The 24,631-nt window shown below is 43.8% G+C and overlaps 1 protein-coding gene across 1 annotated transcript in view; it reads right to left on the reverse strand.

The window, feature by feature from the left end:
- The window catches only part of FNDC3B (fibronectin type III domain containing 3B), a 208,998-nt gene extending 187,576 nt beyond the window's left edge, over positions 1-21,422 (reverse strand). Inside the window, exon 1 of the mRNA XM_074912198.1 lies at positions 21,284-21,422. The gene's annotated coding sequence lies outside the window, so the exon portion shown is untranslated. The remainder of the gene's footprint in view (positions 1-21,283) is intronic.
- Positions 21,423-24,631: the final 3,209 nt, after the last annotated feature.

Below are 24,631 nucleotides of genomic sequence, written 5' to 3' on the forward strand. Positions count from 1 at the left end.
TCTTTAAGGCACTCAGACACTTCAGTAGCTTGCTGTCTCTTCCTATAAGGAGTACAGCCAACATCCAAAGCTAAACGCAGAGGAGCAGTTGAGGTAAAGCCAAAGCTGCCATCTCTGGAATGACAGCAATCGTTCAATGTAAGAGAGCAAGCATTTCAAGAGAGAGAAGCAAAAATTCTGACGGCACAAAACTGCAGCCATGACACTTGGATCTTTTTAAAATACATCTCTCTAAAGGTTTTTAAGTGCCATTTATTATTCTTCCAATAAATGGGCATCCAAATCTAGCCTCAGTAATAAATAGTACTTCCACTTTACATCTTTGCTAGTCTCTATTTAAATATCTCTTTTCTTTATCAGAACACCAAATCACTGTGGTTTCACTGGAGACAACCAGAGGTTAATGTTCCATTTGTAAGAGACTTCAAAACAACACCAGCTACCATTTTTAGTACCCCATAAATGATCAGTGTGTTTTAATACAGCCTTAGTGAAAGGATATTCTCATTTCAGTCAATTATACTTGCAACATCTGACAAGCTTATGGCTACAGAAGATCCATTGCAAGGTAAGGTCCCCACGCAGTGACCCTTGTGTCCCGATAGCACATATCCATTAATGTACCCTCCCAACCCTGGTTGATTTAGCGCAACGTTGAACTCAACACCCAATGACCACCACAGAATCCAGGGATGTTACTTGTGAGGTACCTGACACCACCCTTAACACAAACTCATGGGTAAGTTGATTAGAGGGGATTTTATTAATGCAGTCCAAATATAAAAATACAGACAGTTTTAAACAGCTACATAGGATCGAAGGCAGGAATTGCCACTTTCACAAGAGAAACCTCCTGCACCTCCTCTTGTGGCAGAGCACCCCTAAAGATTTACTCAAATATGGCCACACACCCAGCTTTTATAAAAGTGTTCCCTTTGAAAAACAGATCTACAGAAAGAAGTATCTTGTCCAAACACCAGATGCTTGGACACACTCCGGCATCAGCCAGCAGTGCAGCAACGAAAGTAAAATTGTAGTGGTTTCTCATTTCTGTTGGCTTCACCTTGTTAGCTGGCACAGGTTAGATCCTACTCAGTCCCTCACATCAGTAACTGATGTTCAAACCAACATCCAAACATCTTGATCTGCTCACAAATCAGAGCAAGCAGTTCATAATAAAGTCATGTTTATTCCTGAAGACTCAGCGCCTGGGGGAAATTTGCTTCTAGAAATAATATACTCAAATGTTTTATAACCACAACATTATTCCTCTGCTGCTCAATACCCACAATGCCAGTTTACTCAAATCAGCAGAGAGCATCACAACTGCCCACTCACCTCATGGCAGCTCCCAGGTGAAGCCTGCTGGTTTCCAGGCATGATTCACACCACTGGATACACGACACCTTTGGGTCTCCACTCCTTCGAGACCACCCTGCTGTCCCACCACCTCCAAACTCACTAGTTTAAACAAACTATTGGGTCTGAACATCTAAAAGCTGAGATCAAGCCGATTCCAAGGGTGAGTAACTACGTTATGACATTGCCAGCAAGCTTTGACTAGACTGCAGGAGCGAGGAAGAGAATTTGGAGTGTGCAGCGTCTGCTCTGACACATCTGCCCACAGGGCACGGAGGGAAGAGAGCCAGCAATGTAAGCAGAGAAGTCTTTGTCCTTAGGTGACACTGAGGCGATCTACACATGCCAAAATTGTTGTGCAATTAGTATGTTAGTAATTTTGTGCCCTTAGAGAAGTAAGTAAGTGTACTTAATCAACTGAAAATAAAGTAATGCAAAATAAAGAAACTCAAGTAACTAATTAGTTAAAAGACGTCAAATGGAAGCAAAATGAAGTGTCTAATTATACACCATCAGTTCAAGTGTACAATACACATAGACGTATAAAAAACCATGCGACTTCCTAATTTAAGCTAAACAATCTAACTGAACACCACTGCTGAGTAATACTGACAAGAAGAAAAGAAACTAACACAATGGTTAAAATCTTGCTGGTGAGGTTCAATGAGATCTTTTCAGTCTACTTAATTGACAAACATGAACCAAATACACAAGATTCAAGGCTTCCTCCAACACAATCTTAGGCAACAAAATTAATTTAGAGAGATGACATTAAAAATAAGCTTTTTGAATTTTCCTCCAATATTCATATAAATTGTACACTCTCCTGTATCCTCATCTTTTATTCTCAAAGCAGCATCTCAATCTGGAAAATCATTGAGCCTACAGAGAAACTGGTGGAGACAGGTGTTAATTCATCATGGGAAAATTTCTTCAAAAATCTCCATTGCCATTATTGCATCTCTTTGTCCCTCAAACGGTTCTCTATAGGTTGACATTATCAGTCCTGAGCGTACAATTTAAATGCAAGGCATTGAAGCTTATCAGATCACTGATAATGTCACTTTAACACCTTAAAAACTTAACAGTTTTAAGGACAAGTATCTTGAAAGTAGTGAAGCTATGTTGATGTGCACCAGAGAAAAAGCTACGTATACACTGTCAAATTCACACTTTTATTCTAACCTGAATAATCACTACAGAAAATAAGCATCTGTAGGAAGGTGAGGAAAGGGAAAAGCATTTCAGAGGATATAAAGTACCCTCAGACATTTTTCCAAATTCAGTTTCATAGAACCTAAGTGCCAAATATAATGGACATTTCTGATGTCCATTTCTGATAAGTTGGGTTTGTTTGTTTGCTTTTTAACTGTAAGTCACCATCACTACTACAGTAATAAAACCCTAGCATCCAAAATCCTTCTGTGTGTCCTGGAAACAGCAACTGTACATTCTGGAGAGGAGTGTTGTTGTGGCATTTGCAAATATTGTGGAAATACATTTATTCCTTATAAAATCAAGCCAATTGTTAGGAAAAATAAGGTAATTTTTGTACAGTATACCAAACACAGTAAAAATTCAGTCCTTGAGTAGGAAAGCATAAATTTAATTGAATCAGATGGGATCAGGGCTCTTTTTCAATAGGAGTAAAATAGATTCAGTGTTAGAGTATTTGCCAAGGTATTATCAGTAGTTTCATGACATTAGCAAACGTAAAAAGATTAGGCTTCTTTGAATTGTTTTCTCTTAAGTACAGTTATTGGCAATTCAAAGAGATTTTCAGGAAGACTTTAAAAAAAAAACATTTTTAGAAATAATCAAGAAACCTTAAGCTGCACTCAACATGCAAGTTCCCATCAAGCCACATTAGCAGCCCTCTGAAAAACAGAATTAACCAAGAAGATGCTTGGAATTCTTTCTGCATTACACAGACCTTCCCAGTCCACATCCAGCATCCCAGCTCTCTCTCATGCCTACATTTAAATCATTCAGCCACCCTTCCCAAGACAAAGCTACTGCTGAAACCAAGGCTCTGATGATGCAAGTGAAGGACAACAGTGAGTGCAAATGTACCCATAGTGGAGGTGAACCTAGGAAACTCAGCTTAACTCAGTTAAGGCCATTGCTTTAAGGGCAGACCTCTACATAAATATACACATACATATGTATAGGGAAACATGACCTGAGGGCTACATTCTTGGGTGGAAAAGCCAGAGACTTGATTAAGGGTTGCTCCATATCTCAGCATGCTTCCTTTTGGATGTATCCTAGTAGCAGCTGAGATTTCCAACCAGGATATTACTAAAAGAAGATGTTAACAATCTAATAGTTTTTTATATCACCTGGAATCCAACACACAACCGAGACACCTCTGTTATAGATACTTTTCTGTTATACATTGGTATTTCAGCGTAAGAGTTGTGCTTGTGCTTCCCTCACTGTCCCTTCCCCCCATAGGGACAGAAGTCAAAGATTCGTGGACAAGCACTTCAAGTCAAGCACACTCTTTGCTATTTAAGGCTTTAACATAAGAAGATTACAGCTTAGCTGTAGTCTGTCTGAACTTTTGTTTATCTCTTACCAATGCACTAATTATCCCTGACAAAAGACAGACTTTAATTAACAAGCAGTGACCAACTTTTATCTATAAACTCTTTCTTCCCATACAAGTTCTGCCTCTAAGTAGCTATTAAATTCCAAATTTTAGCCGTGACTAATTAGGAGATATTCTTACCACACAGTTAATGCAGAATTCGAACAACGCAGTAGAGATGCTGGTCATGGGGGCTGCCAGGGACGCCCTGTGCCCAGGAGAAGCCAAGATGCACCTCTGCTTGTGGTAGAGCCTTTCTACAGATCCAGGATATTCGTGCTCTTGCAGCACACACTGTTCCAGAAAGGCTAGCTGGCTGTTAATCACCACAACGTGCTTCACAGTGAGTAAATATAAAGAAAGACAAGATCTCCGCCTCAAGCTGTTCAGAGGAGAAAGGGAAGATCTTTCCTGACACCCTTTCGTAGAGAGGACGTGAAAACCCGTCTCTTCAAATAGGAGAAACAAAGAGCAGAGACAGTTTCAAAGCAAGGAGAAATTAAGGTATTGGGACAGGTAGCTTAAATGAACACTGAAGGAGATCGAGTAATTTAAATCAAAGCCAGGTAGTCGAGCTGATCTTTTCACTGCCACATCACTTCTTAAGGTGTGCTATAGGAAGTCTGAAAGAGAGCTGCCCCATATGTGCACGGCAGAGCATTCAGGAGACCAGGAGATTTTACCTGTAGCAGTTTTGCACTTACCTTCTCTTAACCCTTTTCCTTTAGGGTGGGAGGTGGTGGACAAGACTAGCAAACAGGGAGAATGATCACCGACGCTTTGATTTCAAACAGCACAAGTACTACAAGACTAAAGCCAAAGTAAAATACACCATTTCTCCATTTCGCACTTGCACTCCCCTTGCACTGTACCTCAGCAGGAACAGCCCTGATCGCTGGGGAAGGTGGTGTGGGACTGGGAACCGTTCAGAGGGGCGCGTGCAGGAGGTGCCCCACAGCACACCGTGCCCCACTCAGGCATCCCGCCAGCACAGGAGGAGGGACCACACGCCATCATCAGCTCAACTTAAGTCATGGCTGGGTTGCTGGAGCCCAGGTTCAGGAAAGGCTGAAGCAAGTCCAATGCCAGGCCAGCACCGGCAGAGCCACACCGGACCCCCAGTGCTGCCCCTCTCCTGCGCTGGGACAGCGCTCGTCCAGCTGCAAGGCAAGTCAGGTCTAAGGTTAATCTCCAGATCAACCCAGGGGTCTAACACATTGAGCCAAAACCAGAGAAGTGATAGGAATAAAGGGAGCTGGAGGCAGGACTGACCTTTCAATAGCAGCACAAACTTAAAGCTGTGCAATCAGGCCACAAACTTACGCTTTGATGTACATCTGTAGTATTTTATCTATCAATATACACATGAAGTTGGATCTCAGCACCTCCTTTTTTAATATCATGATGTTTAACTACTGAACTGAGGTGACTCGCCAAGTTCGGTATGGCAAACACTTGTGAAACCATTTCCTCCCCCCACTGCCTACAACATATTTAGAGAATTATTTGATTTACACCACAAAGGGATTTCAAACATAGCTCAAGAGCAAACAAAACTCTCCTACACCATACACACACAACCTGTACAAGATGTGTGAAAAAACCTCAGCGTTTTCCTATCTGTCTGGTTTCTAAACACTCAACACCCAACAGCTGGAAGTTTCATCTTCACAGAACCAGTCAGGATCATCCCATGAAAGCTTTTGAATCACCACAGCAATCAGACATTATTAGAGGGAGATTAACTGGCATTAGTACATGCAGTTTTGGTTAAAACAACAAATGCTAATTTCCCAAAACTGAGGAGAATTGAGAGGAAAAACTGACTGAAAGGAAAATTTATGCTTATATTTATATTAAGCTTTTTTTTTTTTTTTTTTTAAAGACAGACAACTAAGAAAGAAAAATCATGATCCCCTTGTTTGAGAAAGAGGGGAGCTGGCTAAAAACTCATCCTGATTCTACGGTAAAAGGAAGACAATACAGATGTAATGCAGCAGAAAAAAATAGGGCAAAGGAGGGAAAGAGGAACAGACAGTGATGAAAATTAACTAGAACTACAGAAAATTGGTAAGTGAAACCAAGACTGCAGTCAAGACAAATCAGATAAAAAAAAAATCATGACTTGCAGCAAAACATAAAACCAGCTGGTTTTTAAAATGAATGAGGAAGGACTGAACTCTAACAGTGCTATAACCCCACTGCAAAACGCAAGGCTAACGATACAGGGAAAAAGCATATAATAAATTTTTCCACTCAGTATTTGGAAAGAGGCAAAAAATGCACTTGTATCAAGCAGACTGATGAATTACCTCAGTGGCCAAGTCAGCCCCAAAATCTTGCAATTAAGTTTTGCTTCAAGCCCTTAAGGAAATGCCTGACCTATGGTCACACTGACATGGAAGGATGGAAGGGAGACCGTGCTGATCCAGCACCAGCAGCTAAGAGGGAAGCAGGATGACCAGTGCCATTACATCCCATTAGTACGGCATAGCTTTCAGATAAAACAATCAAAAGTCAATGTAGGATTTCAGTGATAAAGAATTCAAAGATACGAACATAATCAGCATTGTTGTTCTATATAAAACAGACCCTGTCAAACAAATCCAAGTGCACTCTCCAATGAGATTACACCCTTGGTTGGAAAGATAGCTGTGTTAGCACGTGTATGTTCTTTAGGCAGCGTTTGACTTAATACCATGCAACACTGATATAAGAGTTAGCACTGCACAATCAAAATGACATATCTTCAGTGTATTAAGAGCTGGCCAGCTAACTGACCACAGTTTAATCTGTGAGCTGATAATACTGTTTGTAAACCAGCCACACCGTGGGAGCAGACATACCCAACTGCCCGATGCATGGCACTCCAGCAGGATTTACTAGCACTGTGCAAGATTTATTTATATGGTCCAGGGCCAACAAGGATCGGACGTTAAAGAACAGTAAGAATCAGTGAGCAGAAGCAGGAGCCAGGCAAAGCAGAGTTGGGCACAACATTAAAAACAAAAATTCAAAGATTAGCTACTGGACTGGATGGGACCAGCCAGGGGAAGTGAACAGTATTTCCTCCTCTTATGGAAATACGACTTCATGTGCTCAGCAGAAATAAAAGTTACAAGCAAGCCAGGATAACTTTATCCTTTCTAAAAAAGAACTATAACCTTACTAAATTAAGTGTAAGTTGTACTGCTTACTGACAATTTTATTAGCTTACAAAAACTTAGCTGGCATTTGTAAGAAAACCATTTTCACCCCCCTTACCCATAACAAGTCACAAAGACTTCCTACAAATACAATATAATGCACTAAACAGAAGGCAAACAGTTATTGCCCTCTTGCTACATTACACTATCAACATTCCTCCCGTGGGAGAGACTTTCAGAGGTACTCAAACCACACACAGGCGCTGCCAGGAGGCTGGTTGAGTCTCATGTTGGGGAGGGAAACCCCCAGACACATACAGACTGCTAACAGGATTTCTAGTCCAGCCTCAACTGGAACAAGCCCCAACAAACAAGTATCTGCAGTTATTTCACCTCCATGTCTTGTTTTCTCAGTTGTAAAATGGGAATAATGAAATATATCACCCCTGTGAGGTGCTCTGGTATCTCCCGAGAGCAAAGGAACCATCACACTGGTTATTCAACAATTATTTAACAATTCACGATCATTTAATGATTTCCTACTAAAACTGTCAGCCTGTCCCAGCCAGTAAACTTAATTAAAATTATCGGTTCACAGGATCTATCCACATTAACATCTACAACTTACACTGCAAATTTTTTCATATAGACCTTCCTAAATTAGGAAATGCCTAGCAGTTTGTGGGTGGATGGGACTGAAACTAAACCACACTACTTAGCTACCCACAGAGAGCCACCATTAAATAAAACCCCACGCATCACTGCTGCTGCCTGTGCTCCTGGACCTGCCAACCTGCCCACAGGTCCCCTGCCCAGCACAGGGATGCTCCCTCTGCCCCATCTTCCCCCTTCCCAGCCAGGTTCTTCAGCCAGTGCCTGCCCTCCTGCTCTCCCACCAGCACCATCACCCCCTGAAGATGAGTTAGTTCCTATTGCCCACATTAACTCTTTCCTTGCCATACTGGGCTGAAAACCCATCAAAACAATAAAATCAACTCTAACATCCTTTGCACCAACTCAACCACGATTGAGCAAGCAGCCACAATGCAAGATGCTGTTCCCAGTTGTTTCATTAACTCCCTAGCCAGAGACTTTTTTAAGACTAAAAAAGAAAACACTTTTAAATGCACTGGCTTATTGTGATTTTTAATTAGTGACAGGATTTCAGATAGTGCACACCCATGGTCCCAAAAGGGGGGCGAGGGGAGTACGTGTGTGTGCTTGTGAAACCATTGTTCCTCCGTCAATACAGCTCATCCTCCAGTCCATCCAAGTTCTCAGCTGCCCAGTCACACAGCTTTAAAAGCCAACAGCTGGGCGTTTTATAACCCTGGAGAACTCACAAGCCAATCCTTACATTGCTGGCAAGGAGTCTTGGCCAAAGCCCGAGGACCCCACAGGGACTGTTCCTGCCCTACCACACTCCTTCACCTTCCTCCTTCACCCGACTGCTAACGAAGGCAAAGTCTGCACTCACAAGCCGGGCAGGCAGCTGTTTTGTAAGCAGTTAAATGATAGAGGCAAGCGTACTGAATTGCGTCGGGCAGTGGCCAGGATCCAGGATCTGCAACCATCTGGAAGTTTGCTTGGCTTTTGTTTCAAATCTCCAGCACTGATGGATGGAAACAAGCTCCCAGTTCTTCTGCATTAACATAAAGACAATTAAGACAATTCCCCCCCCTCCCCAAGCAGCTCAGAAATGAAAGTACATCACACAAGCTAAACGAGACAGTGTTGATAAATACATTTAAGGAAAACCTGACTCTTTGAAACAAAAAAACAAACCACCCAAAACAAAACCTCAGTTCAATCACAGAAAACAGCTTTGTCAACAAGTTCCTGTGACTCCTCGTTCTAAGAGGAAAACACTCAGATGAAAGGCTGAAGAAGGACTCACTGCATCCTCCTCACTGCAAGAAACATTAACTACTGCCTGACAAAAGCATTTCTGCTGAGAAAGGGAACACCACAGCCAGTATTAACGCAATTTTAGTGTGGCTACCAAGCAATTAGCTAGATAATACCTACACTACATGCTGATTTTTCCTCTTCCAGAGTACTGGTGCAAGTGTAACTAGTAATTTGTTGTTTGTACAGCCACTTTGAAGTTGCAGGTGACACGATTTAGATCTTCCCTTCCTTATCACTGAAAATATTTCTGCTTTGGCATTGCACATCTGTTCGCTAATTTATTTCACTTTTTTTTTTTTAAGCTTTTACATTGTATTTCAGAATAACTTCCATCTTACATCAGCAAATATAAATTCAGACCTTTTGATCTTTAAGTATTTGAACTCACATTTGTGAAACACTGATCTTGTTACTTTCTTTCTCTAAGCCAATGCTTAAACAAAGTTTATCTTGTGTTCTGATTTTGCTTTGAAGCTTGTGATTATCCTGAAGTTAACATGCTCCTTCATAAAGATTATCATTAGTAAAGTTTTGGATACAAACCTCTGGGCTTTACTCCGATAAGTGGTCCAGCACTTTCACAAAGCAGTTTTGAAAAACACCTTTATGGTTTGACCTCATGTTCAAAGCTTTCTGAAAGCTGCCTATCTCCTTTCCTGAAACTATGTTACACCAGGATCATCCACCTAATAAAAAATTGAGTATCAGTAACAGGATACAGGAGTGAAATTCCATTACGGTCACAGCTGTATCAAAGTTTCAGCACCGATACTGCACAAACATAACTTCAAGTGCAAGTAGGCTTGAAAAATATTTTTATTATGTCAATTCATTGAAAAAAAAAAAAAAAAGGTCATGTTTATAAGTTTTGCTGTTGCAATGAACGCCTCGATTACTTTCATCACATGGTATTCCAGGACAGGTCTTTTTCTGCTCTCCCACTTCCTTCAAATCAGTCTGCCACTTGTACATTCCTTCTTCATATACGAAAATACTACAGCCACATATTCTTTTGTAGTATGGCATAAAGCTCTTTATGTTAAAATTAGTTAGGTCTTTCTGCTTGCCATAAAACATCTCCTGTCTGGATAGCTGGATTGCTTTGGACTAAGCTGTTTGATCGAATTCTGAAAAAGTCTGCATCCCTACATTCATCTGCTGACACTTGCTTTTGGCTTAAACAGTCCTGTACGCCTTCACAGTGTTTACATCTCTGATGGATTTAGAGATAGTGAAGTTCATTGGAACTTCTTTCCTGTTAAATATTTCTTCATCTCATCTTACAAGAAAGGCTTTCTACACTTCCACTCATGCTTGTAACCCCCTCCCCGCAACTCTACCACTTCAAATTTATTTATCTTTCACTATCATAGGTGATCAGAATGCATACATTCTCCAAAAGAAGTCCCAGAAGGACTTGAAAAATAGTATTTATCTTCCTTCCCATCTCTACTAAAAGCAAAATGAAGAGCCACCCTTTGGTATACACCTTTTTTCATGGCTGTATCACCACTAACAGCCCCCACTCACACTATGGCCAAGCAGTGCAAGTAGTTGCACAGCAAAGTCTCTGTATCTGCTTTAAAAACCCCTCAATGCTAATACTGACCACAAAGGTTGGGAAGAGATTGTGTTGGCAGATAAACATATAGCAGCCACACTGAATCTTTGTCTAATATATTAGAAGAGAATAGATGAAAACGGTATTTTTCTGTTTCTTCCTCTTTAACTGCATACAATAAGAGTCATACTCAGTTGCCTCCCTCCATCTACCAAATGCCTTTGCATTTTTCAAAAACGGACAAATTGTTGAATGTTGTGAAGTATTTTTTGTGAAAAGGAGGGATGTGCAAAAATGCTAAACCAGAGATACTTTACACAGTATAAAGCTAATATAAAAACTCATTCAAGAACCAGCCAAGCACTCTTCAAAATTTTTATGGAAAGCCAGCTTGTAAGATATTCTTCATCTGAATTGCCTAAATTTTGCATATAGTCCCTCAGACTGCCTTGCACTTGCCATGCAGCAAGATGGGGCAGAGGAGCCGTCCTGGCAGGGTGGTGTGGGCAGCCCCTCCCTGCCCTGCCCCAGGCAGCGATCTGGGGCACAGCCCTGCCAGAGCACAACCATTTGGGGACCACCAGAGATAGTTAAACCTCGCTTGCTCTACAGAGCCCGAACACCAACACATAATTAAGGCACTTTTTAAAAAATATTTATATAATTAATAGAAAATAACTCTGCTGAGGACAGAAGAGGAGGAAAGTTGACAGATCCAATCTGTCATCCCCATATACTTTCTAACTTGAGCTAAAACCTCTTCTCGCCATCTGAGGCTAGTCCAGGCACCGGGCCAAAACTTTGCATTTCCCTCCCAACGTGAAAGAACAGCTCTCCCACTGCCACGTCGCTAACCCACAGCCAGAAAGCAGCACCTCATCCCTACCCAGCACTGCCCAGTTTTGCAGCTGCAGTAAAACCACATCACTGCTTGTAATGAGGATATATTTGCTCAAAGGTGGTATTATCGCTGTTTAAGGAAACTCAATCACGTAAGAGGGCATATTATTATATTTGCTTATATTTCGTTTAGAGAGCATCACAGAATCTTAAGTGATGTCAGGGCCACAAATAACACGCTCGACCTACTTGCAAACTATTCCCTTCATTATTATTTTCATTTGCTTCACATATCAGTATTTTCTACCTCCCAACTCTCATATCTTCTGAAAAGAAGATCTTACAACCATTTATCCACTCACCTTTGTCTCTTTACACTAACCCAACAATTCAGGATGCATTGAAATTAATACATTGTAGTGGAAAAATCTAAGAAAGGAAGAAGGGAATAGAGAAACAAGAATTTATTAAGACAGACAAGAAAGGACCCAGATCTGCTAGTAGAGCCAACACTGTAATAGTCTAGAAGGTCTGAGAAACTCAAAAGCTTTTTACAGCAACTTTTTTAAGCATAATATCATCCTGTTTGACTGCATGATCAAGAAATGCCAAAAGGAAGTGAAACCGTTGATGTCCAACTTCAGTGTTTTATATCCACAAATATTGCCTTTACAGCAACATAGCAGCTCTCACACATCCACTGAAGCAACCTATTCAGACATATAAAAATTAAAAATGTAGCCGTCTTGTACATTAAATAGATTGCAGTTACAGATGTATCTGAATGGCTAGACTCATATTTTATCCAGAAGCCAGAAGTGCTGGCTGTAGAAGAGATCAGAGACCCTTTTGGTTATGCTCGACAGGATTGCTTAATTTCCACCCCATCACCATTTCCTGCCCACTGAACAAGGCAGCTGGAACATCTGGACAAGCATGTCCAGCTCTTTTAACCGAGAGAGGAAAGGGTAAAGATACACGAGAGCTTGCAGAGAGAAGACACTTAAATCAGGTAACAAGACCCCTCCTCTACATTTCAGACATCCTAGCAGTGGTGGGTGTGCAGCACCCCGGCTGCTGCTTGCAATGTACGCTGACCCGGCAAACGGGCTTCAAATCAGCAAGAAGTTTGCGCTGTACTTCTAATGAAGTCACAGAGGATGTTTATCTTTTGTGCGGTCATTAAAAGCACCAGTGAACTTAATAAGCAATAATAAAGATCTGTTAGAGCAGCATACGGAGTTGCAAAAACAAATATGCGCGAAGCAGAATCAAACAAGTTGATTTTGCCACCAGCTGACATACAAGAAACAAAGATTAAGGCTGAGTGTATATAACCGTGAGCAACATTAACAACTCTGATCACTTTTGTTCCTTTATGTCAAGATCTGTGGAATTTTTGCTTTGCTGAAGACCTCAGAATTTGACTTTTTTCCTCTTTAGCCATAAGGTTTCTTCCACGTTGGTTACAGTCAGCTATCGATAACGTAAAACACATGTCCCACACCAACTCCTGCAAGACTATGGTTCTAGACCTTCACGAAGCAAAACTAGAACATATGCTGTGGTAGCAAAACATGCAATAAGCCATAAGCTGCTACCTTGTTATGGCACTTGACCTTCCCAGCGTGGTAGGAACAGCTCATTGCCACACAGTACTCTGCAAGAGTCATGCTACAAGACGTTGCCTGTGCCTCTGGCAAAATCCATAGGATATTTCTGACTCCTGAACATGAAACACTATTACCTCAACACCTAAAGTTAACCAGCATGTGAAAATACAAAGTCATTTTGGTTTGTTCCTTTAAGGTTTTTGTTTGTTGGGTTTCTGTTGTTGTTTTGAGATCCTGCTGAACTAAAATGTAGTTTAGTTTTACAACAAATAAACTCAGAGAACAACATACAAATAGAGGGTTACTTAATGAGTCACCACAGGTATGAGCTACCTACCTGCTTGAGCGTAAGTGAAACACAGAAGTATCAGAAAACTGTGATTCACTTTTGCTTATTCTGAGTTGCTTTCATCAGTATTACCTGGGAGAGCATTACCAGGAGAGCATTCACAGTCCCCTAAAATCACTAATTTTGGATTAGGGAACAGGGAGAAAACGACTGTGTCAAACAAGATAGACTTATGAATATATCAACATAATCACTGAATCGCTAAAAAATTAATCCTTTATCCTCAAAACATCTAACATTCATTTCCTGCCGGTACAAAATAGGCTTGAACTTTTCAGAGCAGAGCTGAACGCCTGCAGGGTCATGGTGTGCAAAGCGAGCAGCAGATCGCTCTTTCAGCTATCAAGTCGTTTTGCACTGATCCAGACATTTAAATGCTGTTAGACTCCAGAGTTTATACAGGGGATTATTTGTGACTCTAGTGCCATTTTCTCTCCTCCTCCAAACCACATAAGGTCACTCATTTAAGAGGAGACAACATATATGTATGCTCAGATATCAACGCAAACATACTGAAAGCACCATTCTCTAACAGACTGACAACTTAGACTGAAAGTTATGATTTATTTTGAATTTAAATGTTGGAGGTTTTTTGCCATTCCTTTCTCTTGCCCATAACCACCACCAACCTTCCTGCAGCTCGGCCTGCTTCTGGATTAGTCTCCAAATCTGAGCTCTCCATAGACTGCTGCAAGCCACTCGCAGCTTAACTCCTTCCAGCGTTGCCACCTCTGTGCCTTAATGGTCCCTCTTACACACGACAGCCAAAACACAAAGCCACCTGACTACATTTCCAATTTCTCATTTCCTTCCCTATCACTCTCCATCCATGAACGCCCTTACCAAACAAGCCAGAAAACTTCTGACCCGTTCCTCAAAACCAGCTTTTGAAGACGCTGGTGGATTTTCTCTCCCTGCCTGACTGGCTGGCAGGTACCATCAACAATGACTCAACCTATGATCAAAAAGCAGTGCCCTGTGGTCCTGACAGATCAGAAATACTCAGACTCCTCTGAAGTCCTCGGGGACCATATCCTTCCTGTGTCATTTGTACCCGCCTGGGAGCCAAGACACAACCCACCGTGGCTGTAATGCTGGGCACACCCCCACTACACATGTGGATGGACACGTTCCTCCCATACAACAGCCTCGCGTCCACATGCCTGCATTTTTAGTCATGCAAAGGCCACATGTCACACCCATTGCGTGAACAAGAGCATGAAGCAAAAGAGGACAGAAGGGAATGCAGTGTGCCACAAAGACAGATCTGCAGTCCCTCCCTCACCCACATCTGAAGCATTCAAGAAAAGCCAGCAAAGAGCAAACATTGTGTGAAATTAAGTATTGTGTATCCAGTTGCTCAGTTCCCCAGACGCATGGATTGTCAGATGGCGTTGGCTGCTCAGGAGGGACACTTCTCCAAGACCAAACGCTGCACGCCGAGCCTCTGGTCTGGAGTATGAGAGCTGAAGTAACCTCGCTGCACAGCTGAGGATCACCTTTAACAACCAGGCAACCACCAAAGAATACAGAGATTGAATTAAAGGGAAAACCCTATCTTAGTATCGGAAATCATGGGCAGCTACTGAATAAGCGTGCTAAAGAAAGGATGGGCAAGTGGGACAGTGAGAAAAGCAGAAGTCCTAGGAACAAGAAGACTCAGAAGCCAATTCTGTAGAAATATACGGTAAGAAACAGTTGTTTTCTTTCATTTCTTTGAGATGCCACATCTAGCACTTTCCAGCATTAGAAAATAAAGACTTGTAGCTCTGTCCTCCCCAAGGCAGGCTTTGGAAACAAATTTCCTAGTTAACCTGCCAAAGCAGAAGATGTGACAGCAGCTGCGTGCCCCTCTGCCCAGCTCAGGGGATGACTCAGTGGAAACTAGCCCTCAAAAAACGTGTTGTCATCCTTCAGTCAGTGCAACTGAATAGGAACAAATTTCTCACCTTAAAAGCCATAGCTTCCAAGGTAGCCTCAGTTAAAGGCAGCATTGTATACTAGAGGAACAGCACTAACAGGTTTTGGTGAAAAACGACAGCTTACTTTCTACCCCATTTTTCAATTTTTTATACAATTAATAAAAAGGTATCTGCTGGAATTAGACTATAAAATCATTTCCTCAGACCTTGAGAGTATCTCGCAAAAGAACAGGATACTAATATGTGTTAAGTGGATTAAGAAGTGGGGAAAGACTAACATTTTAACTGTTTAAGCCAACCAAATACACAACTGAAAGCAAAACACCAAGCCCAAAACCACCCTTCTGCTACAAGAACAGAATGGACACACACACGTATTCAGCTAGGTCTCAAAATTGCAAAATCCAGTTGAAATAGGTCTAGAAGAATCAGGTACATGGTATATCCCAATTTGCCTTATCTTGTCACAAAACCTAGAATGTTTTCCACTTTCTACTTCAAATCTAAGCCAGTATTCCTGATACTAAGACATCAAATGAAAGGCAAAATACTAAGTCACACAGTACAGCAACACACTTCATGAAGTAAGTCAAGCCCAAGCTGTGCTTTTGCTTTTCAACCTCACCACCTCTATCAGTACTTACAGACAAAGGCCACTATTCAAGCTTTTGAGTTCAGGCATTACACATCCCGAATAATCCACAATCTCTGCAGTTCCAACAGTGTCACTTGTGCTCTGTTAATTTATTCTAATAAAGCGATGCTTCTGTTTGCCATACGTTTGCTAGTAACAAGACACTGAAAGCAATTCTTTCTTTTCTGCGAGCTGACATTACGTGAGTCTGCAAGAAATACAGGCTGACCAGAAGGAAACCTATTCAATGCTCTCATTATCCACAAATGCTATCATCTTTTTTTCTCTGCTGCATTATTCCACATCAATAAATAAATAATGAGCTAAGAGCAATGCATAATACTTAACAACATACCTACATCAGCTCAAGTGTCAGCAAGCATAAGGTCATTTATGTTACATGAATTGCCATTGAATAGGCATATACTTCCACAATAAAGGCAACTTATAAAGTGGAATAAATTCTAGCAGCTAACTAATCTTACACTAAAGAAAAACAGTAAGGCGACCCTGAAACAAATCAGGACAAGTCTCTACTCCCATGCTGTTTCTGCTACCAAGGTCCAAAATAATCACACCACCTTACTTCACTGCAGTGTTGGGCTCGACTAAAGAATCATGTAGAAATACCTCGGGCAAAAGATAACCCAGGGATTTAGATTATAAATGTTAGCATTTTACTGGTGGGTGAGTGGGGAACGTGGAGCAACCATGTAAAATTGACACAGCTGCACAGAGGCCCAGGGACGTAGCTACGAAATAAATTTGATATTTTGCTAGTTTAGATTAAAAGCGTAGGGAAATCTGTCCCCAACATCCCAAGGGTGGCAAGGGTCATCTAAAATTGTTGCTTAGTGAAGTTTTTATAACAGCCTCGAGAGCAATTTTTTTTCTCTTTTCAAAATATTCCATATGAAACATTCCTGAAAGCATGAAGTATATGTTTAAATACATATATAAACATATTCTATTATTAGAGCCCTTTGCAAGGATCTAATAATAGAAATGTCCATAATTGCGTATAAGGCAATTAAAGGAGACTTACATATAAAGCATGCTTTAAGGTATGTGCATGGCCATCTATACACTAAATCAACATCAAGAAATCAGACAAGCCTACCACCTTCATCTCCAGAGAATTCAAGTGCTTCATTTCAGTTATCTTAAATCTTAACACAAAAAAACAAATAATCAAAACACAACAGCAGAAACTCCGCTCCTGAATCCATCTTGTTGCTCCACTGAGTAGCTTCTAGAGGAACTAGAAGCAGATGCCAGAACAAACAAATGCCACGTATCAGTATAAGCTGCAATCTTTGTCCTCTTCAAAAAATAATATAAAATATATACTTAATTACTTGGGAACTGTTTGTTGCTTCATATCACGTAAATAACCTTACACATAGCTGCAGTTTAATATGCAGAGTATCCAAATGGTAACTTTCAGTATATAACACCATTATAAACTGTCACCACTAGAAATACAAATAAACAATGTTTCTTATATAGTTGGTGTTGTAGTTGGCTTCCTGCCTGTTATCTGCTAACAAACAACACAATTTACTTGTAAACAAAGGATTCTTTAGATCAAACACAGAAAGCATGTCACTGAAGAAGCCTGTGTTTTAACCTCTAAGCTCAAGGAAAGTCATCCTTTCCCAATTACGAGCACCGTGAAAACTTGCTCAAAGCCACGCTACCTGGGACCTCCAGGGAATTTTCCTGCTGAGGAACAGACTTTAACACAGACTACGTTTTGCTCGTGTACTTTCTCAACAGCACCGTCATTTTTCATCCAAGGCAGAGCACAGATTTAATATCCACAGCAGCATTTCTGAAAGGCAACTAATCTCTCCAACACTGTTACAAATTCCATGATAAATCACGTTTAATTAGTTCGTGCGGCTTTTTTTTTTTGTCAGTAATCCAACAGAGAGGGGGGCTTCCAACTTTAATTCTGCAAAGAGGTGCTTAGAATGAATTGGTAAAACTGCAAACCACCACATCCCCACTGGAAACTGTTTGGAGTTATCTGCTCGCTGACACACCAGCATTCCTGCCTGTAGATGGCCTGGTACCGTTGTGTATCCAGCGTCTCCTATTTCCACTGCCTTGTTTGAAGAACTTCCCTCTTCCCACATACCTTCCATCTCCAGGGACAGATCACACAGGGACACTAAACCTTGGCTGTAAACAACGTGACTTTTGATATTCCCGTTTCTAACGGATCCTTCAACGCTCAGCTGCTGCCATTCAGCAGGGCAGAGGTGATCACCCAGGCACGAGTCCTCCGGGCAACTGGTTTGAGAAATTCTTTGCCTCGCTGGTATTTTGCTCAGCTGAGATTTACACAGGGGGCTGCTGGCTTCCTCTGCTCTTTATTTTATTTGCTGCACACTAAAGGCTATGGCAAACAAACAGGACTCAGATAACCTGCAGCACGTTGCACAAAACCATTCCGATGCATTGGGACACTCCATTTCCAGACTTAACACCCACATTCTTGGTGGGGAAACAGGGCTGTCCTCCCAGGGCATCCCAAACTGCCCGTCCTGCTGCTCCCCACAGGTCACTCCATCTTCCCTTTTGAGAGGAGTGGCAAACTATATCGAGAAGAAAAGCACTGTGGAGAGGTAAATTGGTTTTTTCAGCTGTATATAGACTCTGGGACTTTTATGTAATTATATGTATTTTGTAGGAATTAAGATCCCCACGCTACAAACATTTACTCATACTGCAAACTTTGCTTCTGCGCTACCACTCACCAGAGTGACAACCTACATTTTTGAGGGAAAAGCCAATTATACTAATTAGACAGTTCATGAATACAACCGCACACATGCAGAAGTTTGCTGCATGATCTATATATATTTTTCTGCAGAAATTTATGAATTGTAGAAGTTTAACTGTCCTTAACTGCTTCTCTCTCTCATCAGAGGGCTTAAAGGAATCTAGCAAAACGAAAAACACATAAATTCTCTGCTAAGAAAGAGGTACGACACAGAAATCTTCTTTCAGTTTACTAAATACCATACGCAGAAAAAAAAGTGCTAGAATAAGTGCAATTCAGCTTGGAAGTTACAATTTTTTCCGAACGTAAAGATAAAACGCAGTATGGAGTTACAGCTATGAGTTTCTTGGCTGTAGTAGAATATCAGCTTATTTTGGATGCTAACTTTCTTCATTTCTTATCCTTTAGCCAACTATAGGCGAACAGTATGAAAATCCCCTCTCATTGCTGTCCCTGCAGTGACCTCAAACCCAAACCAGATGAGTCCCGATGGTTAAAAAAAAAAAGTAAAAACATATCAACTTCCACACAGACTCATCTCTGAGCTACATTATGATCATAAGTAGCCAGAAGATACTGAACTGGGTAGAGCAATATGTGATACTTCTGGGGCAGCAAACGCTTCTGTCACAGCAGGGTCCCGATAGAACCAGAAAGCACAACTGCTTTAAAACTAATGAAAGGGAACCACAAAGTGCTGAAGATTAGGAGAAAAGCACTAACAGACCGCTTCTGTGCGAGACCCGAAATGACCCCGGGAACACAGCCAAGAATCATTTTCTTACTGGTAGCACCGGCAGCATGATCTCTTACTGCTGAGAAAGGTACACGGGCGGTGGGTGGGCGAGACCGCCAGCGGACCCGGGGAGAGGAACAAGATGCCTCCGCTCAGGAGGGAGCCCATCGCTGGCTGCTGAGGCTCATGGAAGCAATGCCTTTACCAGGATTTCAGCCAAGCACACATCGTGTCACCCGTGTCTGGGCCAACAGCCCCCCATCAGAAAGGAGCAGAGCCCCAGAGTCGTACGGGCACCGAGGCACTGCCAGGCCTGGCCTTTTTTAAGCAAGCTCAGCTGCAAAAAAGGTTGAGAAATAGAGTTCTAGACTTAAAAAATGCGTGCGAGTTTGAAATCCCATTACCCAGCACATTGTTAAACTCGAGTTAGACTGGTTTGGCACCTTTCAGGAACGTTCTAGTTGACAGGGCAAGCAGTTAGGGGATGCAGCAAATGTGGTTAGGGCACAGGGAGCTGGGAGACGTGGATCTGTCCTCACAAACGTAGCACTGAGTTCAAATAAAAAAATAGCACAACAAAAAACCGAAAAAACCCACCAAACAAGAAACTTTAGTTTTTCCCTATCTCAGTTTCTCCATCTGCGATGGGGTAACTACCACTTTAAGGAGCGAGGCCAGTACTTTTAGGTACACACACAAAGAAATGCAAACGAAATACACAATTACTAATATGGAGAGAGGCAGGCTTGCCCCCCGCCTTTTATTCTACAAATATAGATGGGATAAATGGTTCATTACATTTAACTCCAAGCCGCACCACCTTAGCCAAAACCTTGTTTAAATAGATCATTTCTGAGAACCGGGAAGGGGGGAAGGCAGAGGGGAGGGATGCAGATGTGGTCTTAACCTAAGAGAGGTTAAGCTTTTAAAAGACTTTTTCTTTTTTCATTCCGTCTCCTGGTAGCATGCCATTTTAAAAAGGTGTCTGGCAAGCAAAATAAAAAGTTTCCAGGGTTTTCCTTCCTAAAGCCGCCTCAACCAAGCGCCGGGCGGGGAGGACGGGGCCGCTCGCGCCTTCCTCCAGCTTCTCCTCCAACATACCCCCTGGATCCAGACATTTTGGGAGGCAGCTGCGGGCGAAGAGGAGCCCCGGTTTCCTCACCTGCCCCGGGGCACCCCCGGCCGGCTCCCGGGCACAGCCGGAGGGCGCGGACCTGCCTCCTCCCGCCCCACGGCCACGGCTCCTCCGGGGAGCGGCGGGGGGCAGCCGGGGCGGGGGCAGCCGCCGCCACGCACCCACCCACGCGTGCCACCGGCACACGCAGACACGGCCGCCAGACACCGACCTCCCGCTCCCCACAGATTTCTCTTTTCTTAATTTTTTTTCCTCCGCATCGCCCCCCCCCCGAAGCCGCACCGGCCGTACCCGCGACGCGGGGCAGGGCGGAGGCGATGACAGCGGCCGGGCCGGCAGCCCCTCGGGATTCCCGGGCGGTGCTGGCGGGCCCGTCCCGCCGCCAGCCCCTGGCGGAGCCCCGGAGCTCCCCGCGGAGCGGCAGAGCCGGCGGGGCCCCGCGGCACGGAGCGGGCGGGGCGCCGAGCCGGGGCGGGGGGTGGCGGGGGAAGCAGCGAGAGAAACTTTCCGCCAAGTCCGGCCGCGTCCCGCCGTCGCCGCCGCCCCGTCCCGCCGCCGCCCCCCGCTCCCGCCCCGCCGCCGAACAAAAGAGCCGGGACCGGCAGCGGCGCCTCGGGGCGGGGGACCCGGGTCCCCGGGGCTGCTCGCCGAGGGAGCCCCCGCCCGGGACCCCCTTCCCCGCCGCGTCCTTACCTGGCGGAGGGCTGGTGCGGGGCGGCGGGCCGGGCGCGGCGGTGAGTCCCGGCTAGCTGGAGCGAGTGCCAGGAGGGCTCGGCGGGGATTCCGCCATGTCAGTGATGTCGGCACCACATGAGGCCCGCGGCCGGCCCACGCTACCGCGCACTCTGGAGTAGAGGCTCCCGCCGAAAAGCCGGCTGAGGCGGGCGGCGGCGGGGCGCGCCGGCCCTCCTGCCCCCGCCCCGCCGAGCGGCCGCTCCGCCCCGGGCCGGCCCCGCCGCCCCGTCCCCGGGCGGGGGGAGCCGGGAGGGGCGGGACCGCGGCCCGGTGCGTGCCCAGCGCCGGCCCCGCCGCCTGCCAGGGCCCGGCCCGGCCGCTGTCCCCCTCGCCGCCGGGCCCCCGCTTCGCCCCTCGGCCGCCCCCCCAGTTCCTCCCAATTCCTGCATGGCTGCTTCTCCCCAGACACCACCCCCGGGGCGTACAGCACCCTCCGAGCGAGCCTTCTGCCCAGGCAGCGGCCTCCACCGCCCCGGCAGGGGTTGGTCCCTGCTGTCACCAAAAAAAAAAAAAAAAAAAATTTCTGGCTGGAGAAGCCCCTCGGTCAGATATTTGGGGGCTGGGAGCTGCCTGCGTGCCCCAGGCTCGCCCGGGCATCCTCCCCCAGGCACCAGCTGCGAGGGCTGGACGCGCACTTAGAAGAACCCTTGGTCCATCAGTGTGGTCCTTCCTACCTTTCCATCGGTTGGGAACGAGGAGGAGGAGAAGTTTCCGGCAACGTTTTTCAGAGCTTAAGAAATGATCTGACTTAATTAAATCGTTGCAGCCCAGAAGAAAAGTTTATCCCCTGTCTGTGGAAGACAGCCCCGAGGAACCGCGGTGGTCGTGTACCTCTCAGCGCTGCATCCAAGCCAAGTGGGAATCATGGCTGGAGCTTTAATCTGGTTACAGGAAAAGCTTAAAATAGGACTCGGCCTCACCCACACCGCAGATCACAGCCACGCTCTGAAGGGTCTTTTCATTTGGCCATAGTCCTTTGGGTAGCAAACCTTCCTCCGCAGCAGCTCATCACCCACACCTCCGGCCCTCTGCCTCCTCTCCATCACTATGTTCTTCAATGTTATTTTTCCTTACAACTTTTCTCAGTGGTTGATCTACTTTATCCACCAGAGCAAGATTTCCTTTCAGAAAATAGAAAACTCCATGGAGTCTGAGGCAGCCCAGGTTTATTTTCATCATCTTCCATTAAAACATCAGCAAAACCATTTTTTACATAGGACTCCTTGATGTTCTAATTCTTGTTGAAACTCACACTACAGAAAAATTGGTTTGGCATAAAAGTTTGGTAAAACCAAAACATCATGCCCAACTAGGCTGTTTGGTTGTTGTTTTTTTTGTATTTTTTAAGTGACCAGAACACAGAAAAATGAAAATAAAGTTATCTGAAATAGATAATTCCTATGAAAATAACAAATCAGCATTTTCCCATGGGAAGGATTTTTCAATGTAAAATGGCCAGCCAGCACTAAGTATTGTCCATTGTTAACTGCAAAAACTTTTGTAATGAGTAAAATCTAAAAGTAGAAAAATGTTTTGTTTTATTAGTGACCCAAAACATGCAGACTTTTTGATGATCCTGGATTGAGTTACAGAGTCAGATGAGATTAATTATTCACTAGGGTGGTAAATTGGTCTCATAGACTGTTTTGTGAAGGAAAAGATAGAGAAAAGGGACAGAGGGAGGGAGTGGAGGCATTGGTTTAGAAAGGAAAAGATCACTGACCTGAGTTGGAAAATGCAAAAAAAAAAAAGGTTTAAATTGAAGAAGTAACAAAATCAAACCTGAAGAAAGCAAAATGAAAAGAAATAAAGAAGAGGAAGGAAGTGAAACCACAGGACTGATTTGTAGCTTTTCTATCCAATGGGCCAGAGAAAGGCTACATCCCCATTTGGAGGGTCAAGGCAGAGGCCCTGAGCACAGAGACATTTCCAGTCTCACCTGGAACCACAGAAGTGGCCAGACTCAGAAAAAATAGAGCAAAGCCCACCTGGACCTGGGGGAAATGGACACCTTCTCCTTGGAGCACTTTCTATTCATCCACGCTGCCCTGATGAACTGGAAGAGGAGATATGGTTAACAGCAACTGGAAACTGGTTCAGTGGAAACTGGGCATGGCTTATAAACCAAGCAAGAGGGCAGGGGGGAGTGAAGCAAGGACTGCTTTTCCTCAGAAAGTTCCTACATAAATAACAGATAAAACTATTTCTTTAATGGTTTACTCCCTGAGCCAGCTCATTTAGGGAGAGAATTAATCAGACCAGGAGGAAACGTCTTCTGCCCCTGAAAAAGGAAAAGGATTAGGTTAAGTGGTGACACAGCTGGGACAGACAAATTATACCGGAGAAAATGACTGACCTAAACTATCATCTAAATAAATACAGACCAAAGCCATGAACTTAACTCTTCTGTTTTGATGAGTCTGGATTTTTTTTCAATAACATGCATATTTTTCTTTTATCACAGTGAGATCTTTCTGTTTATTCAGGAAGCGAGCGGCGTCAGAAACACAACGACGCATCTCTTCTGTCTCCCTTCCCACGTGCGCCTGTTGCAGAGGAATGAAGGGACGATGCTGTCTCCTTTGGCATTTCTCTTGGATCCATGTCCCCAGGACAGTCATTCCCAAACTGCAGATACACCAGGACCAGGCAGAAACCCTTAACTCCTTTCAAGCAGGAATTCTTTAGCCATCACACAGTAACAATTTAGGCACTGTTGGCTAGGGCTGGATCCAAACCAACCTAAATCTTGTGTTCGGCCATCATCCCCATCAGTCATCTCCTACTATTTGGTGACAAATCCCAGAGAGGGGCCTGTGGAAAATCTCTCTGTACAATCAGGATGTGGCCTTGGAGTTCAGACATCATTGTAAAGGCTGTGAAGATGGTCTTTATTCCCACAGGATACTTTCCCTCATGTTTCTGATGGGATTTCAGTTAAACTTTTATTATTCCCACAAGCTGTATGTTCTGTATTCTGGAGGGCAGACAGGCTGAGATCTTGGCATCAGTGCTGTTTGACAGTATAGAGAATGCTTTGAGTGATTTGCTGAATACTGCTTTGGTTTTTTACCTGGGGTGTACTGCCCTCAGTCATTTTTAATAGTACATAGCACCAGCGTACAAGGTGGATGGTTCTGCTCAAAGGGATGGACTGCAGCTGCAGGAGTTTCTCTCCATGTGCATTATTACCTCTCTTAGCAGCTGTGGGGTGGACTGGCTCGGGACTTGGTGTCTCATGGGTTGCATTTACCCATAGCAGGAACTCCAGGTTCAGACTCTTACTCTCAGGGCCTGCAGCATCTT

This window comes from Athene noctua, chromosome 8 (genome assembly GCF_965140245.1).
Source record: "Athene noctua chromosome 8, bAthNoc1.hap1.1, whole genome shotgun sequence".
Taxonomy (NCBI): domain Eukaryota; kingdom Metazoa; phylum Chordata; class Aves; order Strigiformes; family Strigidae; genus Athene; species Athene noctua.